Source organism: Rattus norvegicus, chromosome Y (assembly GCF_036323735.1).
Source record: "Rattus norvegicus strain BN/NHsdMcwi chromosome Y, GRCr8, whole genome shotgun sequence".
NCBI classification, from domain to species: Eukaryota; Metazoa; Chordata; class Mammalia; order Rodentia; family Muridae; genus Rattus; species Rattus norvegicus.
Genome location: NC_086040.1, coordinates 28430633 through 28451833, shown reverse-complemented (window position 1 = coordinate 28451833; position 21201 = coordinate 28430633). Strand labels below are relative to the sequence as shown.

Here is a 21201-nt window from a genome sequence, read left to right as displayed (position 1 = left end):
TTGTAAAAGAAGGGGAGTCGGTCCAGTTACGACCTTATGGAGAGGAAATTTGGAAAGAAAATAGCATTTGAAATGTAAATATAGAAATAGCCAATAAAATAAGCAAAAATTTACTAAAAAAATGGAAGAAATGAAAAAAGAAACTGCTAGCCATTCTCACCTATTGATTCAGAAATATAATGAGTAACTGTCAGGGAATGGTAATCAGAATAATAATGGTGAAAAGACTGATATGATTAAGAGTCGACTAGAAGCACTTCTCTCTCCCAGATATCAGTGTCAGACACAAACTGAACTACAGGAATCCAAAGCGTGGAGGAGTTTACCCTGAGATGAGGACATAGTACTTGTCTTTCACTTCTTCCTTAGGACATTTTTCTTCTGGGCAAAAAGAATAAAAGCCATGAGCTGTCAGGAAAACAACTGTGACCTTCCCAAACTTGGGTTTTGGGATAAAGAAATTAATGATATAAACTCTCTGATTTCCAGGAACTGTAAGAGCGGGAAGTCCAGATGCTTCTGAGAGGACCCCAGCTTCTAATTCCCATTTGTAGACGGCTCAGATCAAGACAATCTCTTCATGAAACAACTCAACACCTACTAAGGACTCAGAGAGCTTTCCCAAGGACCTTTTTTGTACCAAGACAGAAGGTCAGCTTTCATCTCCCCATCTCTGATATCTTCATCCTATTTGTCCTCCCTCCCAAATGGCTCTTTACACTGAATTATAGGCCAATTAGTAAACCATAGATATATGGAATGAATATCTGAGAGGCAGTTGCTGTCAGGACAACACTTGTGACAACATAGAAGAAGATAGGGCTCTCAAGGATACAAGAGATATATTACGGGGGTACTAAGGATGATGTCACTGAGAACTGCCATGGACTACCTGCTAAACAGATTTCCTTACATTGACCAGATTTGACGGTGCCCTTTCTAGGAGAGTCTCCTATGACACAGTGGAAACCTTTTGTACTCCATCTCTCTAACGCTAGAGACTTCTCTTTGCTGCATTAGTGTTTACATGGTCTTAATGGACAAAATTAATCGGGACTTGGCATGGGTAGAAAAGATCTAGGAAGATGGAGTGGAGGAGATTCTTCTTGATAATAATTTTGCTCCCTGGTCCATTCCTGTGACATACAGTTCAATTTCCTAGTTTTTCTCTGTTTCCCAAAGGCCATTATTTTCCATACAGACCTTTAATTGAGTGAATATTGTATTTCATTTTCTAATTCTTCATTCCTAGATAGGGCACTTTGTATTCATTCCTGAAAGTGTACTCAAAAATTCTCTTTTACAATTGCATTTTTGTAATGATTTTGGCAAAAAAGAGGGCCGAAGTATAGCGTGCAGAGAACAGTGTAAATATTTTGTACCTACTTCAAATGATAAACTCCAAATTCTTATTTTATCCAAAAATTATCATACATCAGTAAATCAAAGACAACATGTACTATACAATTTGTTTCTCTATTCCCATTTGATATCATTTCTGCAATATCTTCCTTCTTGTGTTCCCATGGCCACACTTGAGGTTTTTGGATATTTTACAATGATTCTTTTTTCAGGCCAAACATAAGACTTAGGTGGATGGGCAGGGAAAGAAATGTTTTGAGTTCAACTGAAACCTCAATTTCAATAAGTTCATAAGGACAGGAGGGAACTTTGCATCTGTAGATTCTACATTCTTGTTCTAGATGCACAGAATCAATGGTAAATTCCATCTAACCTCACATAGGAGCCAATATATATATGATAGATAGATAGATAGATAGATAGATAGATAGATAGATAGATAGATAGATAGATAGATAGATCTGCCACCAAAATAAGATAAGATTGTTGAAGTTAAGAAGTGCATTCTGCCAGGAAGAGGATATAGACATTTCCTGAGAAACACAGCTAGAATATGTCAATTACATAAGTGAATGCTTGTGGCAAACCAGTTACTTGTAAATGGAACTCTTGTTGATAACTTTTGAGAAAGGATTACAAGAGGTAAAGGGGTTTGCAAACCCATAAGAAAAACAATGTCAATGAACCAGAGCTTTCTAGTACTATACCAATATTCAACGAATGTACATGGGCATACCTATGGCTCCTACTGCATATTTAGTACCAGATGGCCTTCTTGGGAACCAACAGAAGTAGAAGCTCTTGGTCCTCCCTATATTTGATTCACAGTTCATGGGAATGCAAAGGGGTAGTAAGGGGATTATAGTAGAATGGGAGGTGGACTGGTTAGGGATCTTAGAGACAGGAAATTGGAAAAGGAATAACATTTGTAATGTAAATATAGAAATATCAAATTTTAAAAAGCTATATATTTTGCTAAAAAAGAAAAAAATGAAAGAAATAAAAGAAAAGAAAACTGCCAATTAATTACACCCTTTGACTCAGAAATCTAAAGGGTCACTGTCAGGGAATGGTAGTCAGAGTAATACTAGTTCAAAGACGAAGATGGTGAAATCTCAAATAGAAGCAATTTTCTCTCCCAGATATCAGTGTCGGACACAATCTGCACTCTAGGAATCCAAAGCACGGAGTAATTTACTCTGAGCTGAGGACACAATACTTGTCTTTCCCTTCTTCCTTAGGACCAAAACCATCAGCTTTAAAGAAAACTGTGCCCTTCCCAACACTTGGCTTTGGAAAAAAGACATGAATGATATAAATTCTCCGACTTCCAGGAACCATAACTAGCAGGGAAGTCCAGATGCATCTGAGAGGCTCCCATCTCCTTATTACCATATTTGGAAGGCTCCAATCAATACTATCTTTTCAGCAAACCTTCTCAACCACTACCCAGAAATGACTGAGATTTCCCATGGACCACATATTTCTTTTTTTTTATAACAAAGCAGAAGGCCAGCTTCCTTCTTCCCATCTTTGATCACTTCATCCTCTTTTTTCTCCTTCCCAAAGGCTGTTTATGCTGAATTAGAGGCCAAATAGTAAACCCTAGAGGTACTGAAGGACTACTGGAGAGGCAACTTCTGTCAGGACAACACTTGTTACATCACAGAAGAAACTAGGGATCTCCAGGATACAACAGATTTTTTTAGATAGGCCTAATGGTGATGTCACTGAGAATTGCCATGGCCTACCTGCTAAAGTGTTTTCCTTTCAATGACCAGATTCGAGGGTGCCCTTGCAAGGTTTGTCTCCTGTGAAACAATGGAAACCTTTTCATACTACATGTCTTTAAAGCTAGAAACTTCTCTTTATTTCCTTAGTGGTTACATGCTCTGAAAGGAAAAGATAATCAGGAGCTTTGCATGGGTAGAAAAGATCTCGGAACATGGAGTGGAAGAGATTCCTCTGGATAATAATTTTATTACCAGGTCCATTACTGTGACATACAGTTCAATATGCTAGGTTATCTCTGTTTCCCAAAGGCCAGCATTTTCCCTACAATCCTTTAATTGAATTCATATTTCATTACAGTTTCTCATTGTACATTCCTTGATAGGTGACTTTATATATTCCTGAATGTGAAGTGAAAAATTCTGTTTTCCAATTTCATGTTTTTTTGCAATGATTTTGGCAATCCAAGGGTCCCACCTAAGGTTGAATATAAAAATGTAAATATTATGTACCTACTTCCAATGATGAACTTCCAAATCCTTAGTTTATCCAAAAATTTCGAGACATCAGAAAAGCTAAGGAAAACATGAAATATAGAATATGTTTCAGTAGTCTCATTAGACATCAGTTCTTTAATATCTAACTTCCTGTTCCTCTAGGGCCAGACGTGAAGGTTTTCGAGGTTTTACCATGGTTTTTACTTCAGGACAAACATAAAATTCAGGAGAATGTGCAGGGAGATGAATGGCTTGATGTCCAGGGAAACTTCAACTTCAATAGGTTCATAAGAACAAGAGGGAGGTGTTTGGAATTGCCATTTGTGGATTCTACATTCTTGACCTAGGTGTACATAATCCATGTGAAAATTCCACCTAACCTCATAGCTGTAGGAGCCACCAAATGTATAGCTGGAACCAGATGTACATCTTTCCTGAGAGACACAGCTTGAGCAAGTCAAATACAGAAGAGAATGCTACTGGCAAACCAGTGAACCAAAAATGGATCTCTTGTTGGTAGTTTTTGAGAAAGAATTACAAGAGCTTAAGGGGATTTCAATTCCATAAGAACAACAATGCCAGTGAACCAGAGCTTTCTGGTACTAAACCAATATTCAAAGACTGTACTTGGACAGACCTATGTGTCCAACTGCATATGTAGCAGTGGATGGCCTTGTTGGGAACCAATGGAAGGAGAAGTTCCTGGTACAACCTAGGTTTAACTCTCAGTTCAAGGTAATATCAAGGTTCACTAAGGTAGGTTATAGAAGAATGTTAGGTGGACTAGTTACGGGTCTTATGGACATGAAACTGGGAAAGAAAATCAAATTTGAAATTCAAATATAGAAATATCCAAATAAAAAAAGCAATAAAATTTGCTAAAAATTAAAAAAAAATGAAATAAATTAAAGAAAAGACATCTGTCAGCTAATTACACATATTGACTCAGAAATCTAAAGGGTAACTATCAGCAAATGGTAATCAGAGTAATACTAGTGGAAAGACTGAGATGATGAAGTCTCAACTAGAAGCTCTTCTCTCCCAAATATCAGTGTCAGACACAAACTGCACTATAGGTGTCCAAAGCATGGAGGCGTTTACACTGAGCTGAGGAGACAATACTTGTCTATCCTTTGTTTCTTCGGACCTTTTTCTTCAGGGCAAAAAGAGTGAAAGCCATGAGCTCTCACTAGAACAACTGTGCCCTTCCCAACAACTGACTTTTGGAATGAAGAAAATGATTATATAAACTCTCTAAATTCCAGAAACCATATCAAGCAGGGAAGTCCAGATGATAATGAGAGAATCCCAGCTCTGGATTCCCATGTGTGTAAGGCTCAGATCAAGGCTATCTCTTCAGATACAACACTCAACGCCTACCCAAGACTCACTGAGCTTTCCCATGGACCATTTATTTCTTCCTTTTTTTATACAGAGAAGGCCAGCTTCCTTCTCTTTTATCTCCCTAACAAATGGCTGTTTAGCCAGAATAAGAGGTCAATGAGTTAACCCTAGAGGTCCTCAAAGAATATCCAAGAGGCAGTTGCTGTCACCATGACACTTGTGACATCACAGAAAAGCTAGAGCTCTTCAGGATACAAGAGATATTTCAGGGAGGACCTAATGATGATGTCACTGAGAACTGCCATGATCTAACTGTTGAACAGCTTTCTTTACATTGACCAGATTTGAGGGTTCCCTTTCCAAGAGTGTCTCTTGTGACACACTGGAAACCTTTAAATACTATATATCTTTAATGCTGGAGACTTCTCTTTGCTTCATTAGTACGTACATGTTCGGAATAGAGAATGTTGGTCAGGGGCTTGGCATGGGTATAAAGATCTAGGAACATGGGGTGGAGGAGATTATTCTGGATAATAATTCCACTCCCAGTTCCATTCCTGTGACATACAGTTCAAGTTCCTAGGTTTTCTCTGTTTCCCAAAGTCCAATATTTTCCTTCCAGACATTTAGGTGAATGAATATTGTATTACATTTTTTTATTGTACATTCTTTGAAAGGAGACTTTATATATATTACTGAATGTGTACTCAAATATTCTGTTTTCCAATTTTAATTTTTGCAATAATATTGGCAACAAAGTTGGCCCAGCTAAAGCATGAATATAACAGTATAAATATTGTATACCTACTTCAAATGATAATCTCTCAAATCCTTAATTTAAGCAAAAATTACCAGCCATCAGTAAAGCAAAGGACAATATGGACTTTAGAATGCGGTTCAGATTTTCTTTTAGGCTTGAAAAATTTTGCGAAGAAGGTTTTGTGGGTGTATTTGTGTCTTTATCCCTCCATTGCTGGTCTTTCCAGTCAATGGGATTTGGCCTCTTAATGTTTCATATCACCAATGTAATTCACAGCTTAGGTCACCCCATTGATTCGTGGGTACCTCCATTATACCAGGTCTCTTTCTCTTCCTGGAGGTTTCTCCCACCTCCTCATCTCTTAAAGTTCAAGATTTCCTTTCTTTCTCATGACTATCGGGTCCTATCTCCTGTCCCTGCACACACAGGATCCATTCTCCTCTTCCTTCCATCTCTCATCTAGTTCCTTTCCTCAATCGGCCTCCTAGACTATTTTATTCCCCATTCTAAGTGAGAGTCAATCTTATGCACTTTGGCCATTCTTCTTGTTTATCTTCTTTGTACCTTTAAGCTTTGTGGAGGATGTCCTGTAGTTTATGGATAATATTACTTATAATTGAGCAATTTCAACAACCCTCTTGATCATATTTTACAGTAGTATGTTAAAATTGAAAATTATAATTTAGTATGAGTGAATGTCATGAGGACCAAATTTAAGTAAAAAGAAACTTAAAACAAGATCAAATCACAGATTTTAAAAATTGACCTAATAATAAAAATTCTCTACTATCATAAGGAATTATTATATCACAGGCAATTTTTAAGTGGTACCATAAATTTGGCAGACAAATGATGTTTTTAACAAGTAATTATGGATAATATGACTAAGATCAAATAAGATAAATATATTATTTTCATTCTGATATCACTTCCTGGCATTTTTCCTCAAACATGATGTTTATAGCATTGAACATTATGGTATTAGTTTTAAATTTTAATATTTATTTTAACCTAACCTATAAAGTAACAGGTTGCCATATGTTATGTTTGTAGACAATCACCCTCATCCTCGCTTCCTCAGTTCTTTGTTTCCGCCTGCCCTATGTCCCTCACCACTTATACTAGTCTCTCTTCATTATTCTTACTTCTAGATTCATATCCCACATGCTCAATATCTTCCATACCACACTGTTTAAAACCCTACTCTCTAATCTCTCTAATCTCTGTGACGTATACCAGTTAAGTGAACTCAAACCACCCACAGCTTCACATAAATACAAGTATATTAAAAGGAGATTCTTTGATCTCTTTGAAAAAGAACACATGGTATTTGCCTTTCTAAGTCTTTGTTACCTTACTCGGTTTAGTTTTCCTAGGGAGAATGAAGTACCATTGTGTATATTGTCACATTATTATATATCTATGTATCAATGAATATTCATTATGATTCTCAATAAAAGAGCAATAGATTTATTTTTGAAAAACGATGAGAAAGCTCAGATAGAAAAGTCAAGAAACTAAGAAACTAAGAAACTAAGAAACTAAGAAAATTTCAAAGATAAATATGACGAACATATTTGTGTTTATATTAACTGGAGCAGTGTGTGTTAAAGTTAATAAAGGATGTGGTATTTATAATATTTTTATACTAATAAAATGTAGAATATTCAATAATTTAGAGAATACTTATAAAATTGTTCATCACTAAGTTATATTTCCACTAAAACTGTAATCTTTTTATAAACTATTTTACATATATATATATATGTATATGTATATATATATTTTACCTTCAAAATAAAGAATATTAAGAAGTTAGTCATAAAATTCAATAACAACACCAAAGACGAATTATATGAATAACAAACAGAATAGGAGATATTGCAAACCTCTCCAGTTAAATTAAGAGACTTAGAAAAGTGATAGCATTTTAATAGAAAGGCACATGGCAAACAAGATACAATAAAATCCTGAAACTATACTAAGATGGTTACTATTCATTCCTATGTGCTAAGATTTCATCAACAAGCATGGTACATGAAGATAATGTATATGTCAGAAAAATTAATTCATGTTTAACATAGTAACTTTCTTCATAAAACCCAAGCAGACACTTCTCTTTTTTGTTGCTTAAAAAGTATGTACAAAGCACGGCTTTTGATTATAACACTAATATTTCAAAACTATCATTAAATATGCAAAGATCTTAACACAAAACCCATAGTTTTCATAGCAACCATACAAACTTAAGAAGGAAAAGAAAACATTTTTAAGTACATAGATGTGCGTAATGAAGTCCCCACCTTACCAGTAACAGATGGGTCAAATTTATTGTTCTATGTATTACATAGAATACTCTATCCCAGTTCACTGTTCCTTAGCATATGTTTTTCCTCATCTTTCTCTGTTACTTATCTTCTGAAAGCAGGTGGTATTTCTCATAAAATTAGTTCAAATCATCCAATCTTCACTCCAACAAAAAGAAGGTGTTGACATTAGAGGAAAACCAATTAAAGGTTCTCATTTTTTATTGTGCAAAATTTTATGTATGATTTTGTATGCTTAATATGCTTCTACACCTTAGTGATGACAATTCAAGATTGGCATGAAATCCATCATTCTTAATTCACAATGTAAATGCCCTTTAGCTAATCACAGAAAAGCCTTCAAAGTGTATTTACATAGGATTATTTAGTAAAAATTCAACTTATAGTTTAAGGGGAATAGTGATGTAAAACATCTTTTCTTACATTTTCGTTGCCTTCACATTATTTTATAGCTAAGAGATTTCATTAGAATCAAGAAAGAATTGTTAACATCTTACTAAAATAAAATGAGAATTTTCTCTGTATAATACAGAACTTATTCTTGAAAATTTTTGTGACACTGTTTCTTTTATATCCCTGGCAGTACCAGAACTCACTATCTCTTTCACCTATTCTCTCTCTCTCTCTCTCTCTCTCTCTCTCTCTCTCTCTCTCTCTCTCTCTGTAGACCAAGCTGGCCTTGAACTTAGAGTTATGCCTGCTTCTGCTACCCAGTGCTAATATTAAAGGCCTGTGCCACCACACCCCGTGCTTTTCTACATCTTTAACATGCTCTTGTCTGATTATATTCCAAATCTTATGAAGTTAGCTCCCTAAAGTACCTAGAAGAAATTCAGTATCAAAAATATATTTTGCACACCTAAATCCCTACTCCCGAGTTGCTGATTGATCTGCACACGTAGCAAGCTCTCTGAAGGAACTGAAAGCCACAAATTTTTGCTTTCATTACAGGAATAAAGAAAAGGCCTGTTCACTGCACAATCTCATGATATCACGGAACAATTCTTCCAACACTACAAAGTGAAATCTTATAATGACTCCTGTACCTGAAGCCACAGTTTCTTTCCTTCTATTTAGTTGTGCTCATTGTCACCACCATTTCATTATAACCAGGTTTAACCCAAAGGTATTCTCTGCCCCAAGAATTCATTTCTACTATATTGACATATTCAGTCATGTTCAGTTAAATTTAAGCACTGACCACACCAAAGTGAGGATTTATATAATATCCAACAGAAACATAGGAAGAAATGCTACAAAAATAAATTTATACTGAATAAATAATCAAAATGTGTTTTATTTGTTGTAACACAACATCTATCCATTTTCATTGTATTGATTGGTTCTGGGTATATTCACAAGCCAAGAAATTGTATTTAAGCCCGGAAAAAACTTTTGAGATTTAGTTCTCTCTTTTATATAGACTATGAAGACTAAACTTAGATATCAATGCTTAATAGAAAGCAATTTTACATGTTGTGTCATTTCACTGTTTCTCAGATTTTTTTGTATAATTGAAAGTGTATAGCTAAATCTTGTAATTTAATATTTTTCCCACTTCATTTCAATTTCTACTTTAACTCTGAGTAATAAGTCCAAATGGGATCTGATTACATATATTGGCCCCGTACGATTTTTTTAAAAATTATAAGGTAAAGTTTTATATGCTAGAAAGTACACTTTTGAGAGTACATTACACTGGAAATTTAGTTCATCCTTTTTCATTAGTTTTGTCTGAAAGACTATTATTTACAAATTTGTTTTAAATTTTTAGAAGTATTGTGTGTGTTTGTTTGTTTGTCTGTGAGTATGCCTGTTTGAGTATACATACATACATACATGTATATCTTTGACAATTCAAATATAATAAGACCAGAGAAAGTAGCTTGAGTGTTATTGATAATTTATGGACACTGAATTTTTGTATATGCTGTATATGTAACCTTGAAAATATGTACTGTATATTTTTTCAAAAGCATTGTTTAAATATGTATACTACATGAAGCACACTAATTGCAGTTTTAGCCTTTTCCACACTAATTTTATCTCTTTAGATGTCTAGAAAGAAATACACAGAAGCATGAATCATCTCTTACCTCCAAATGTAGGTAGACTCTATGATATATTTTGCTTTTTTACATGATTGCTCAACTTTAGTTCATAAATTATATATTTAATTTGCTCTATTTATGTTACAAAGGTGTGGCACATTGCTTTTGTAATGTGTGGCACATTGTATATATGTATTCATTGATAACTTCCTTCTTTCAACAAACATTAAGAATAAATGATTTATAAACATTATTACAAAATCTAAGATCATTCAGTTTCTTCCATATTCAAATACCAAAATGCATGTAGAAAGAATTTCCTGATTTTGACTATTAACAGAAATATTTGATGTACCATTCCTATAAACAAATTTTGATATATCCATTAAAATTTCTTCAATGAGTAGTTTATATAATAATGAAGGTAAGTATAGATATATTGTTAGTATATTTGAATCACAAATGATGTCAGTATTTTACATAGCCAAATATGCATAAACATGTAATTTTACACCTGAATTCCATAAACGTGCATTTATATATTTCCACTCAAAATCAGCTGGGTCCAACTTACACGCATTCTCACAATTATACTCTTACACACACACATATGCATTCATTCTTGTAATTACATATTTAATCAGACATCCTTACTTTCATATGCATAGGGAGCAAGAGACCAAGCACCAGTGCAGAATGATGAGGTCCAATCTTTATAACATAAAGAAAAAAATCACTTCGACCCTTTTAATGCTAAGTGAATTAAACCCAAGTGTGTAAGAGAAAAGCCTTGTTCCTTTTGATAAGAGTAAGCCTGCATTGCTATTAAGAAATGACCTGTTCTGTCCCATGGTAAGGAGAAACCTGCCTGCACCTTCTGTTCTTTCCAGCTTCTTCTCTTTTCCTCTTCTCCTCTGTAATTCTGCAGATTGCCCTCTTATGTTACTTATAATATCTACATTATTCCTCTCTACATTTCTTCTCAGCCCAGATATTTTTGGCTCAGTTCTACTAAGCTCAGTTCTCCTTAACTCAAAGCTGACTTTTCAGCTCTGTCCATCTCCAGGTCAGTCCACCTGTCTCTGTCCTTCCAGTTCAGTCCTTCTCTCTCAGTCCTTCTGTGTGACTTCTCTTTCTCCTCAGAACTTAAACATCTTTAAGAATATATGATCCCATATTACAATGTTCATCACAAGTTCATATGAAAGATCAAGCATAAATTGAAACATAATTTACAACCGAGAATTTTTACATCAATATCCATCAAGAGTAATTATCTGGCGAAACATTCATCACCTGTGTCAGCTCCACAGGCTCACTGAAGATCCAAAACCATAGTTGTTAGTGATGTTATATATAGATAAACCCAGTTAATATCTTATATTAACTGTCCTTGCACCTGCAACAAATCGTTTGTTTTCTTTTTATGACTCTTGATAACTATATTGCAACATCATGGAATGTGTTCTTAGTAGGAGAAAGTCTGTTTACTATCTCAGAAAAATTAACTGTTGACACCAGGGACACCGGCAGAATTGTCACTGCAATTTTGACTATTAGAAAGGGACTTATACGGGTTCGGGGTTTAGCTCAGTGGTAGAGCACTTGCGTAGCGAGCGAAAGGCCCTGGGTTCAGTCCCAGCTCTGAAAAAAAGAAAAAGAAAAAAAAATATAGAGACTTATAGCAGTCCCACTATAATAGAGATTAATAACCATTGATATAATTTTAGGAATTATTGTAGAATCATTATTAAGACTAAAGAATTCATCTATTTGCCTGTATAGTATCACTACGGACAGTAAAACTTCGTATGACTGCAGAGATCTGCTCCAAAGGGGTGTGCTATTACTCAATGATTGTTATATATGTCTAATAATAACAACAGGAATAGCATTTAATAGCGTGAACTTTCCCAAAATGAATCCCTTACAACTTTGCTTAATAAGGGAGAACCAGTTGTAGATTATAAAATAATCCGAAGCTGTGTATCTCAGGATGATCACCTGCTAGTTATTAGCCTGTCCTGTTATGGATCCTGACACTTTCTTCTCAGTCTTACATGGTACCTTCTCAAAAACTGACAATCTGATCCATCATAAAACAGGCCTCAAGAGATACAAGATGTTTGAATTAATCCCATGCATCCTATGAGATCACTACAGACTAAGAATGGTATTCAATAACAACAAAAACAACCATAGTTCCACATATACATGGTAGCTGAAGAATGATTTACTCGATGAGAACTTGTTCAAGGAAGAAATAAAGAAAAAAAATTAAAGACATTTCAGATTTTAATGAAAATGAAGGCATAACTTGGGAACACAAAAAAGCAATGCAAGAGGAAAACTCATAGCTCTGAGAGCCTCCACAAACAAACAGAAGCTATGATACACTAGCAGTTTGATAGAACACCTGAAATCTCAGAACCAATAAAAATCCAAAGACTAGACAGCAGGAAATAATCAAACTCAGGACTGAAATCAACCAAGTAGAAATGAAAGGAATTATATAAAGAATCAACAAAACCAGGAGCTGGCTCTTCGAAAAATCCAGAAATAGGTAAATCCCTTATATTCAAATTAAAAATAACAAAATCAGAAATGAAATAGAGATATAACCAAAGAAAGTGAGGAAACTCAAAAAATTATCAGATCCTTGTATAAAAGCCTATACTTAACAAGTGTGAAAGTAAGGATTCAATGGATAAATTTCTAGAGAGATATAAGGTACCAAAGTTGAATCAGAATCAGATAAACCACCTAAATTCTCCCATAACTTGTAAAGTAGTAGAAGCAGTCATTAAATGTCTCCCAACCAAAAGATCCCAGGACCAGAAAGGATTAGTACAGAATTCTCTCAGACCTTCATAGAATACCTAATACCAATATTCTCCAAACTATTCCACAAACTTGAAATAGAAGGAACACTACGCAATTCCTTCTCTGATGCCACAATTATGCTTACAACTAAAGCAAACAAAGACCGAAAAAAGAAAGAGAATTTCAGACCAATTTATTCATGAATATCCCTGCAAAAATTCTCAGTAAATTTCTTGCTAGTCAAATCCAAGAACACATGAAAACAATGATCCATCATGATCAAGTAGGCTTCATCCCAGAGATACAGGGATGGTTCAATATACAGAACCTGATCACTAATCAAACTAATCCCACTATAAAAACAAATTCAAAGAAAACAAAACAAGCAATCATTTCATTAGATGCTGAGAAAGCATTTTACAGAACGTAGCCCTTCATGTTACAAGTCTTCGAAAGATCAGAAATTCAAGGACCATACTGAACTCAATAAAAGCAATATACAGCAAACCAGAGGCCAATATCAAACTAAATGGAGAAAAACTTAATGCAATCCCACTACAATCAGGAACTAGACAATGATAACCACTCTCTCCCTACCTTTTCAATATAGTATTCAAAGCCCTAGCCAGAGTAAACAGAAAACAAATGGATGTAAAGGGATACATATTGCAAAGGAAATTTTCAAAATGTCACTATATGCAGATGTTGTGACCCGACAATTTCCACCAGTGAATTTCTAAGCAGATAAACAGCTATAGCAGAGTGGAAGAGTTTAAAATTGATTCAAACAAATCAGTATCCTGCCTCTGCTCAAAAGAGAAATAGGCTGAGAAAGAAATTACAGAAATGACACCCTTGACAATAGTGAAAAAGCTTATAAAATACCTCTGTGTGACTCTAACCAAGCAAATGAAAGATATACATGACAAGAACACAACTGTCTGAAAAAAATAAATTGAAGAAGATCTCAGAAATTAGAAAGATCTCCCATGTTCATGTATTGGCAGGTTTAATATTGTAAAAATGGCCATCTTGCCAAAAGAAACCTACAGATTCAATGCAATCTCCATCAACATTACAACTGATTTCTTCACAGACATAAAAATGGCAGTTTGCAAATTTATATGGAATAAAAAAAATCCCAGGATAGAGAAAACTATTCTTAAAAATAAAATCATTTGGGGAAATCGCTATCCCTGAGCTCAAGTTGTATTACAGAGCAATGGTGAGGAAAAACTGTATTGTATTGGTATTGAGACAGTCAGGTATAACAATGGAATAGAATGTAAGACCCAAAAATGAACCCACACAGCTATGGCCACTTGATAATTAACAAAGGATCTAAAACCATACAGTGGAAAAAAAAGATAGCATTTTTTAAAAATTGTGCTGTTTCAACTGAAGGGCAGAAGGTAGAAGAATGCAAATCAATCCATTCTTATCTCCTTGTACAAAGCTCAAGTAAAACTGGATTAAAGAACTCCAAATAAAACCAGATACACTGAAACTAATTGATAAAAAGCAGGGGAAAGCCTCAAACAGATTGGTACTGGGGAAAATTTCCTCAATAGAACACCAAAGGCTTTTGTTCTAAGATCAAAAATTGAAAAATGAATCTTCATAAAATTTCAAAGTTTCTCTAAGACAAAGAACACTGTTATTACTTCCATACAGCAACTAACAGATTGGGAAAAGATCTTTACCAATCCTATATCCGATGGAGTGCTAATATCCAATATATACAAAAAAACTCAATAAGCTATCCTCCAGAGAATCAAATAACCCTATTTAATACTGGGCTACAGTTCTAAACAAAAATTCTCAACTGATGAATATTGAATGGATGAGAAGCACCTAAAAATGTTCAACATCCTTACTCATTGGGGAAATGCAAATCAAAACAATCCTGAAATTCTACCTCATACCAGTCAGAATGGCTAAGTCAAAAAAGTCAGGTGACAACAGTCTCTGTCAAGGATGTGGAGAGAAAGGAACACTCTTTCACTGTGGAAATTACAAGCTCTTAAAATCACCCTGGAATCCAGGCTGGAGCTTCTTCAGAAAATTGAACATAGTATTTACTACCTGAGGATCCAGCTGTACCATTTGATGGCATATACCCAAAACTTGCTCCAACCTACAACAAGGACACGTGCTCCACTATGTTCAGAGCAGCCTTATTTATAACAGACAGAAGCTGGAAAGAACCCAGATGTCCCTCAAAAGAGGAACAGATTGATATAATGTGGTACATTTACACAATGGTGTGGTATGCAGCTATTAAAAAGAATGACTTCATGAAATTCATAGGGAAATGGATGAAACTAGAAAATATAATCCTGAGTGACATAACAAAAACACAAATAAATGCACATAGCATGCCCTCACTAGTAAGTGAATATTAGCCCAAGAGCTCATAATATCCACCATAAACTCATATGCACTCTGAAGCTTAACAAGAAAGGACAAAGGGGGATTGCTTCATTAACAATTAGAAGGGGGAAGAAAATTTTCATGGGAGTCAGATGGAGGAATCACCCTGTGTGAGAGAGGGGAGTGAAATAGAAAAATAGGAGATCAGGATAAGATGTTGGAAGAAACAGGGAAAAAAACAGAGGACCAGGAAAATTAGTATAGAGAGAAGGAACAGTTGAGGATGGGGGTAACCTCTAGGATAAACCAGATACTAGGAATGCGACAGGTTCCCTGGACCCAATACTGATGACATTGGCCAACATCAACAATAACACTGAAATTAACCTGAAGACACCACCTCCAGTAGATAGACATGGCCCCCAGTGTAAGGATGGGACCACTCACCCATCTCAAATATATTCAGAGTTATCCTGTCTAATGGAAATGCAGAGGGGAAAGTGGGGCAGAGGCTGAAAGAAAGGCCATCCAGAGATCTGCAGACACCAACCTGGACACTGTTGCTGCTGCTGATATGTGCTTGCAAACAGGAGTCTGATATGCCTGTCCTCTGAGAGGCTTTGCCAACACCTGACTGAGACAGATGCAGATATTCACAGCTAACCATTGAACTCAACCTAGAGATCCCAATGGAAGATGTAGGGGAAGGGCTGAAGGTGCTGAAGGGGATCGTTATTAGAGATAGAACAACGATATCAATTAACCAGACCCCTCAGAGAACCCATGGACCTAACCACCAACCATTGAATATACATGTTCTGGTACCTACAAATGAAGCAGAGAATTGCCTCATCTCACATCAGTGGAAGGGGAAGCAGTTGGTATTTGGTAGCTTGATGTCCCAGAGAAGAGCGAATCTAGAGGGGTGAGGTAAGAACGACTGGGGGTGTTGGGGACGCACGCTCTTAGAGACAAAGAGGAAGAGTATGTGGTGGTGGGGATTATAGAGGCGGACCGGAAAGGGGGCAATATTTGAAATGCAAAGAAATACAATTGTTAATAATAGTAATAATAAAGGCAACTGCATACGATATCAAGACATATTTAGAATTTCAATATATGTGATTAGAGAAAATACTTTCCATTGTGTAGCATACTCAGTATTTCAAAAATATCATCACGGAAAGAATATTAAGAGCTTTGGGACAAGAAAAAATAGTGATACATCAAGGCAGAAGCATCACAGTAATATCTGGAACTCAAATGGAATTCTAATATCAATCCCATGCATTCAATGCTCTATACAAATCCTATCACATGTTCATTCCCTAAAAAAATCCACCAGTGATTTTCTAGTCCCTGCAGTCTCTGAGGATCAAGGGTCTGGATCAACCTTTCCCATTCGGTTATGAGGCTCCAAGACACATCACTGCACCACAGATGGCCTCTGGTTAGAGGGATCTACCGTGTTGTAAGTGTCGCTTGACCGCACAGTGTCTTAAGCACCCCTTGCCCTTTCCATTCATGTTGCTCCTTCTCGAATCCCTTGTCTTGGCCCCTGACAGTGTGCACAATAGCAGATAGCACTCTGGACACAAAGGAAGAGATTCGACAGGGTTCCTCCTCATTCAGAAAGCTTGGATGATCGCCCCGCTACTACAAGCAGAAATGACAAGTGAAGCAGCTCCTGAATGCCTGGTGCAGACCTCGCGACTGCCCCTTGCAGACCTCGCTACTGCCCCATGCAGACCTCGCTACTTCCCTGTGCAAACTCGAGGACAGCTCCTCTAGAGCTTTGGCTGTTTCAGGAGATCAATGGTCACTCGAGATTTCCCTGCTTTGCCTTCCGGACTTGTCCACAGTTCTCGGAAGATAGAGAGACATACTCAAAGGATACAGCTCAACTGATGCTTACCATGACTCACCACTGGCAAGTACATTCACTTCCCCTTCACATGGTAGTAGCCCATTCGACATTTCTTGTTCAATTTCCTTAAAGACTAAACGACCAGATGTGAGGAGAGAGACCAGCGACCCTCATCCCGGACTTCACCCTCTGACCATGCACCAACGATTTCTCAGCCTCCACGGCCTGGGATCCCTTCAGTGTCCCCCAAGATGACAACAACACCTGAGTGCAACAGTGGAATCAGTTGAAGGATTCCCAGCCTCCACAGCCTGGAAGCCCATTCAGTGTCCCCCAAGATGATTATAACACCGGACTCCAATGGGGGAAGCATTTTAAGGGTTCCCAGCCTCCACAGCCTGGAAGACCTTCGGTGTCCCCCAAGTGGATTATAACTTCCTACCACAGTGGGGGAAGCAATTGAACACCAGAGACCCGAGCGACTTTGCACCTCCCGGACTACTTAGAAGGGCTCGGGACAAGTTCAGATGCCCAAAACCCTATGAAGATCAGAGATTCAAAAAACCTGATGCTCATGTTACAGAAAACCTGCAGAAACTCAAAGATCATATAAAGGCTTCAGTCAATAAGAGGGACCTAGACTCCAGAAGGGAACTGACAGAGAAGAAGAAATGGACAGTTCCACTTACTCTGAGGGTTTCTGAGGGCATGAGTAATACACTGACCAAGGATAGCAGATCACTGAGAAACCCACTGACTAGGGATATCAGAAGATCTGCTTTACATCCTGCTACCCGAAAAAGAGTGGCCTCATCTAAGTTCCCATTCTTGGTTCTTGGGAAGATGAAAAAAAAAAAGTAAAGAAAAGAAAAGCGGGTTATGTCTACTGGGATTGAGGAACATGTGGACTAGGACGAGTTGGTAGCCAGAGTGCCTGTAACATCTACAAAACACAATACTGGAGAGAATAGTGAAAGACTCAAAGAATATCACACTGTGCCTGGGCCACTTTTTGCTGACTCTTATACTGACAAATTGGGACAGGTACTTTCCCCACACATTCCAGGTTGCCAACATCCTTCCCTATCTAGACATGGAGAACTTGGATCTCCCATTTTTCCCCAAGATGTTCCTACCCACCCAGGACTTTCCGGAAATAACCAAATGGTTCCAATGTTCTATAGGGTTATTCCACATTTGCCCAGGTGTCCAAAATTCCTCCCACAGATCCTGAAAGGAAATTCATACATTCTCCTCTTCCAGAGGGAGTATCTTTTTTTCTTCCATCTTTATTAAATTGAGTATTTCTTATTTCCATTTCAAATGTTATTCCCCTTCCAAGTTTCCCCATTAACATTGTCGTAGCCCCTCCCTCTCCCCTTCTATAGGGGTTTTCCTCTCCCGATCCACCCACACATTACTGCCCTTCTCCCAAAAATGCCATTCACTGGGGGTTCATTCTTGGGAGAACCAAAGACTTCCCCTTCCACTGGTGCCCCTAATAGGCATTCATTGATACCTGTGAATTTGGAGTTCAGGTCAGTTCATGTATAGGCTTGGGTAGTGGCTTAGTCGGTTGAACCTAGGTTTGGTTGGCATTTTTGTTCAGATGGGGTCTCAAGACCATTAACTCTTTCAGGCCTTGCTCTGATTCCTTTAGCAGGGGTCGCATTCTCAGTACAGTGGTTTGCTGCTGACATTTGCCTAAGTATTTGCTGTATTCTGGCTGTGTCTCTCAGGAGAGATCTACATTGGTTCCTATCATCCTGCATTTCATTGATTCATCCTTTTTACCTAGTTTACTGGCTGTATATGTATGGGCCCCATGTGGGGCAGGCTCTGAGTGGGTGTTCCTTCTGCCTCTGTTCTACAATTTGCTTCCCTATTCCCTGACAAGGGTATTCTTGATCCCCTTTTAAAGAAGGAGTGAAGCATTCACATTTTGGTTCTGTGCATCTAGGGTAATATGAGCATTTGAGCCAATAGCACTTATCAATGAGTGCATACCATGTATGTTATTCTGTGATTGGATTACCTCACTCAGGATGATATTTCCATTTCCATTCATTTGCCTATGAATTTCATAAAGACATTGTGTTTGACAGCTGAGTAATATTCCATTGTGTAGATGTACCACATTTTCTGTATCCATTTCTCTGTTGAAGGCATCTCGGTTCTTAGCTTCTGGCTATTATAAATAAGGCTGCTATGAAAATAGTGGAGCATGTGTCTTTGTTATATGAAGGGACATCTTTTGGGTATATGCCTGAGAGAGGTATAGCTGGGTTCTTAGAGGTTCAAAGTCCAATTTTCTGAGGAACATCCAGACTGATTTCCAGAATGGTTGTACCAGTCTGCAATCCCACCAACAATGGAGGAGTGTTCCTCTTTCTCCACATCCTCGCCAGCATCTTCTGTCACCTGAGTTTTTGATCTTAGCCATTCTAACTGGTTTGAGGTGAAATCTCAGTGTTGTTTTGATTTGCATTTCCCTTGTGTGTAAAGATGTTGAATATTTCTTTAGGTGTTTCACTAACATTCGATATTCTTCAGCTATGAATTCTTTGTTTTGCTCTGAACCCCATTTTTCAATGGGGTTATTTGTCTCCTGCAGTTTAACTTCTTGTTTTCTTTGCATATTTTGGATATTACCCTTCTATCTGTTGTAGGATTGGTAAAGATCTTTTTTCTATCTGTTGGTTGCCATTTTGTCCTAAGAACAGTGTCCTCTGCCTTACAGAAGCTTTGCGGTTTTATGAGATGGCATTTGTTGATTCTTGATCTAAGAACATGAGCCTTTGGTGTTTTGTTCAGGAAATTTTCTAAAGTGCCCATGTATTCCAGATGCTTCCCCACTTTTTCTTCTGTTAGTTTGAGTTTATCTGGTTTGAAGTGGAGGTCCTTGATCCAGTTGGACTTTAGCTTTTTACAGGGCAGTAAGAGTGGGCCAATTTGCCTTCTTCTACATACGGACCTCCAGTTGAACCAGCACCACTTGCTGAAAATGGTATCTTTTTTTCCATTGGATGGTTTTGGCTCTTTCTCAAAAATTAAGTGACCATAGGTGTATGGGTTAAGTTCTGGGTCTTCAATTCTATTCTACTGGTTGATTTGCCTGGCTCTGTCTCAATGCCATACAGTTTTTATCACTGTTGCTCTGTAATACTAGAGTTCAGGGATAGTGATTCCCAAGGAAGTCCTTTTATTGTTGATGATAGTTTTAGCTATTCTGTGTTTTTTGTTATTCCAGATGAAATAATGAATTGTACTGTCTAAGTCTACGAAGAATTGGATTGGAATTTTGATGGGGATTGGAATTAATTTGTAGGTTGCTTTTGGTATAATGGCCATTTTTACTATATTATTCCTGCCAGTTCATGAGCATGGGAGATCTTTCCATCTTCTGAAATCTCCTTCACTTTCTGCAGAGACTTGTGGTTCTGCTCATATGCTCATATCTTTTACTTGCTTGGATAAAGTCACCTTGAGATATTTATATTATTTGGGGCTATTGTGAAGGTTGTCATATGCCTAGTTTCTTGCTCTGCTAGTTTAGCTTTTGTGTAGAGTTACTTTTATACCCAGCCACTTTGCTAAAATTGTTTATCAGGCTCAGGAATTATCTTGTGAAACTTTTGAGGTCACTAAGTATACTATCATATCATCTACAAACAGTGCTATTTTTATTTCTTCCTTGCCAGTCTATATACCTTTGACTTCCTTTTGTTGTTTGCTTCCTCTGGCTAAGACATCGTGAATTACATTGTATAAATTGTGAGAGAGTGGACAGCCTTGTCATGTCCCTGATTTTAGTGGGATTGCTTCATGTTTCTCTCCATTTAATTTAATGTTAGCTACTGGTTTGCTGTATATGATTAGGAACGGTCCTTATGTTCCTATAATTTCCAGGACTTTTATCATGAAGTAGTTTTAAATTTTTTCAAATGTTTTCTCAGCATGTAATGAAAGGATCATTGGGTTTTTATCTTTGAGTGTGATTATATAGTGGATTATGTTGATGGTTTCTATATACAAAACCATCCCTGCATGCCTGGGATAAAACCTA

The 21201-nt window shown here is 36.9% G+C and overlaps 1 long non-coding RNA gene across 2 annotated transcripts in view; it reads right to left on the bottom strand.

The window, feature by feature from the left end:
* The window catches only part of LOC120099664 (uncharacterized), a 264189-nt gene that overhangs the window by 227833 nt on the left and 15155 nt on the right, over positions 1-21201 (bottom strand). The window contains exon 3 of one of the 2 annotated variants that reach the window (XR_010061865.1): positions 2770-3668. The exons of the other annotated variant lie outside the window; for it this stretch is intronic. This is a non-coding gene — a long non-coding RNA (uncharacterized LOC120099664). Of the gene's footprint in view, positions 1-2769; positions 3669-21201 lie in introns of those variants that run through there. 2 annotated transcript variants of the gene reach the window in all.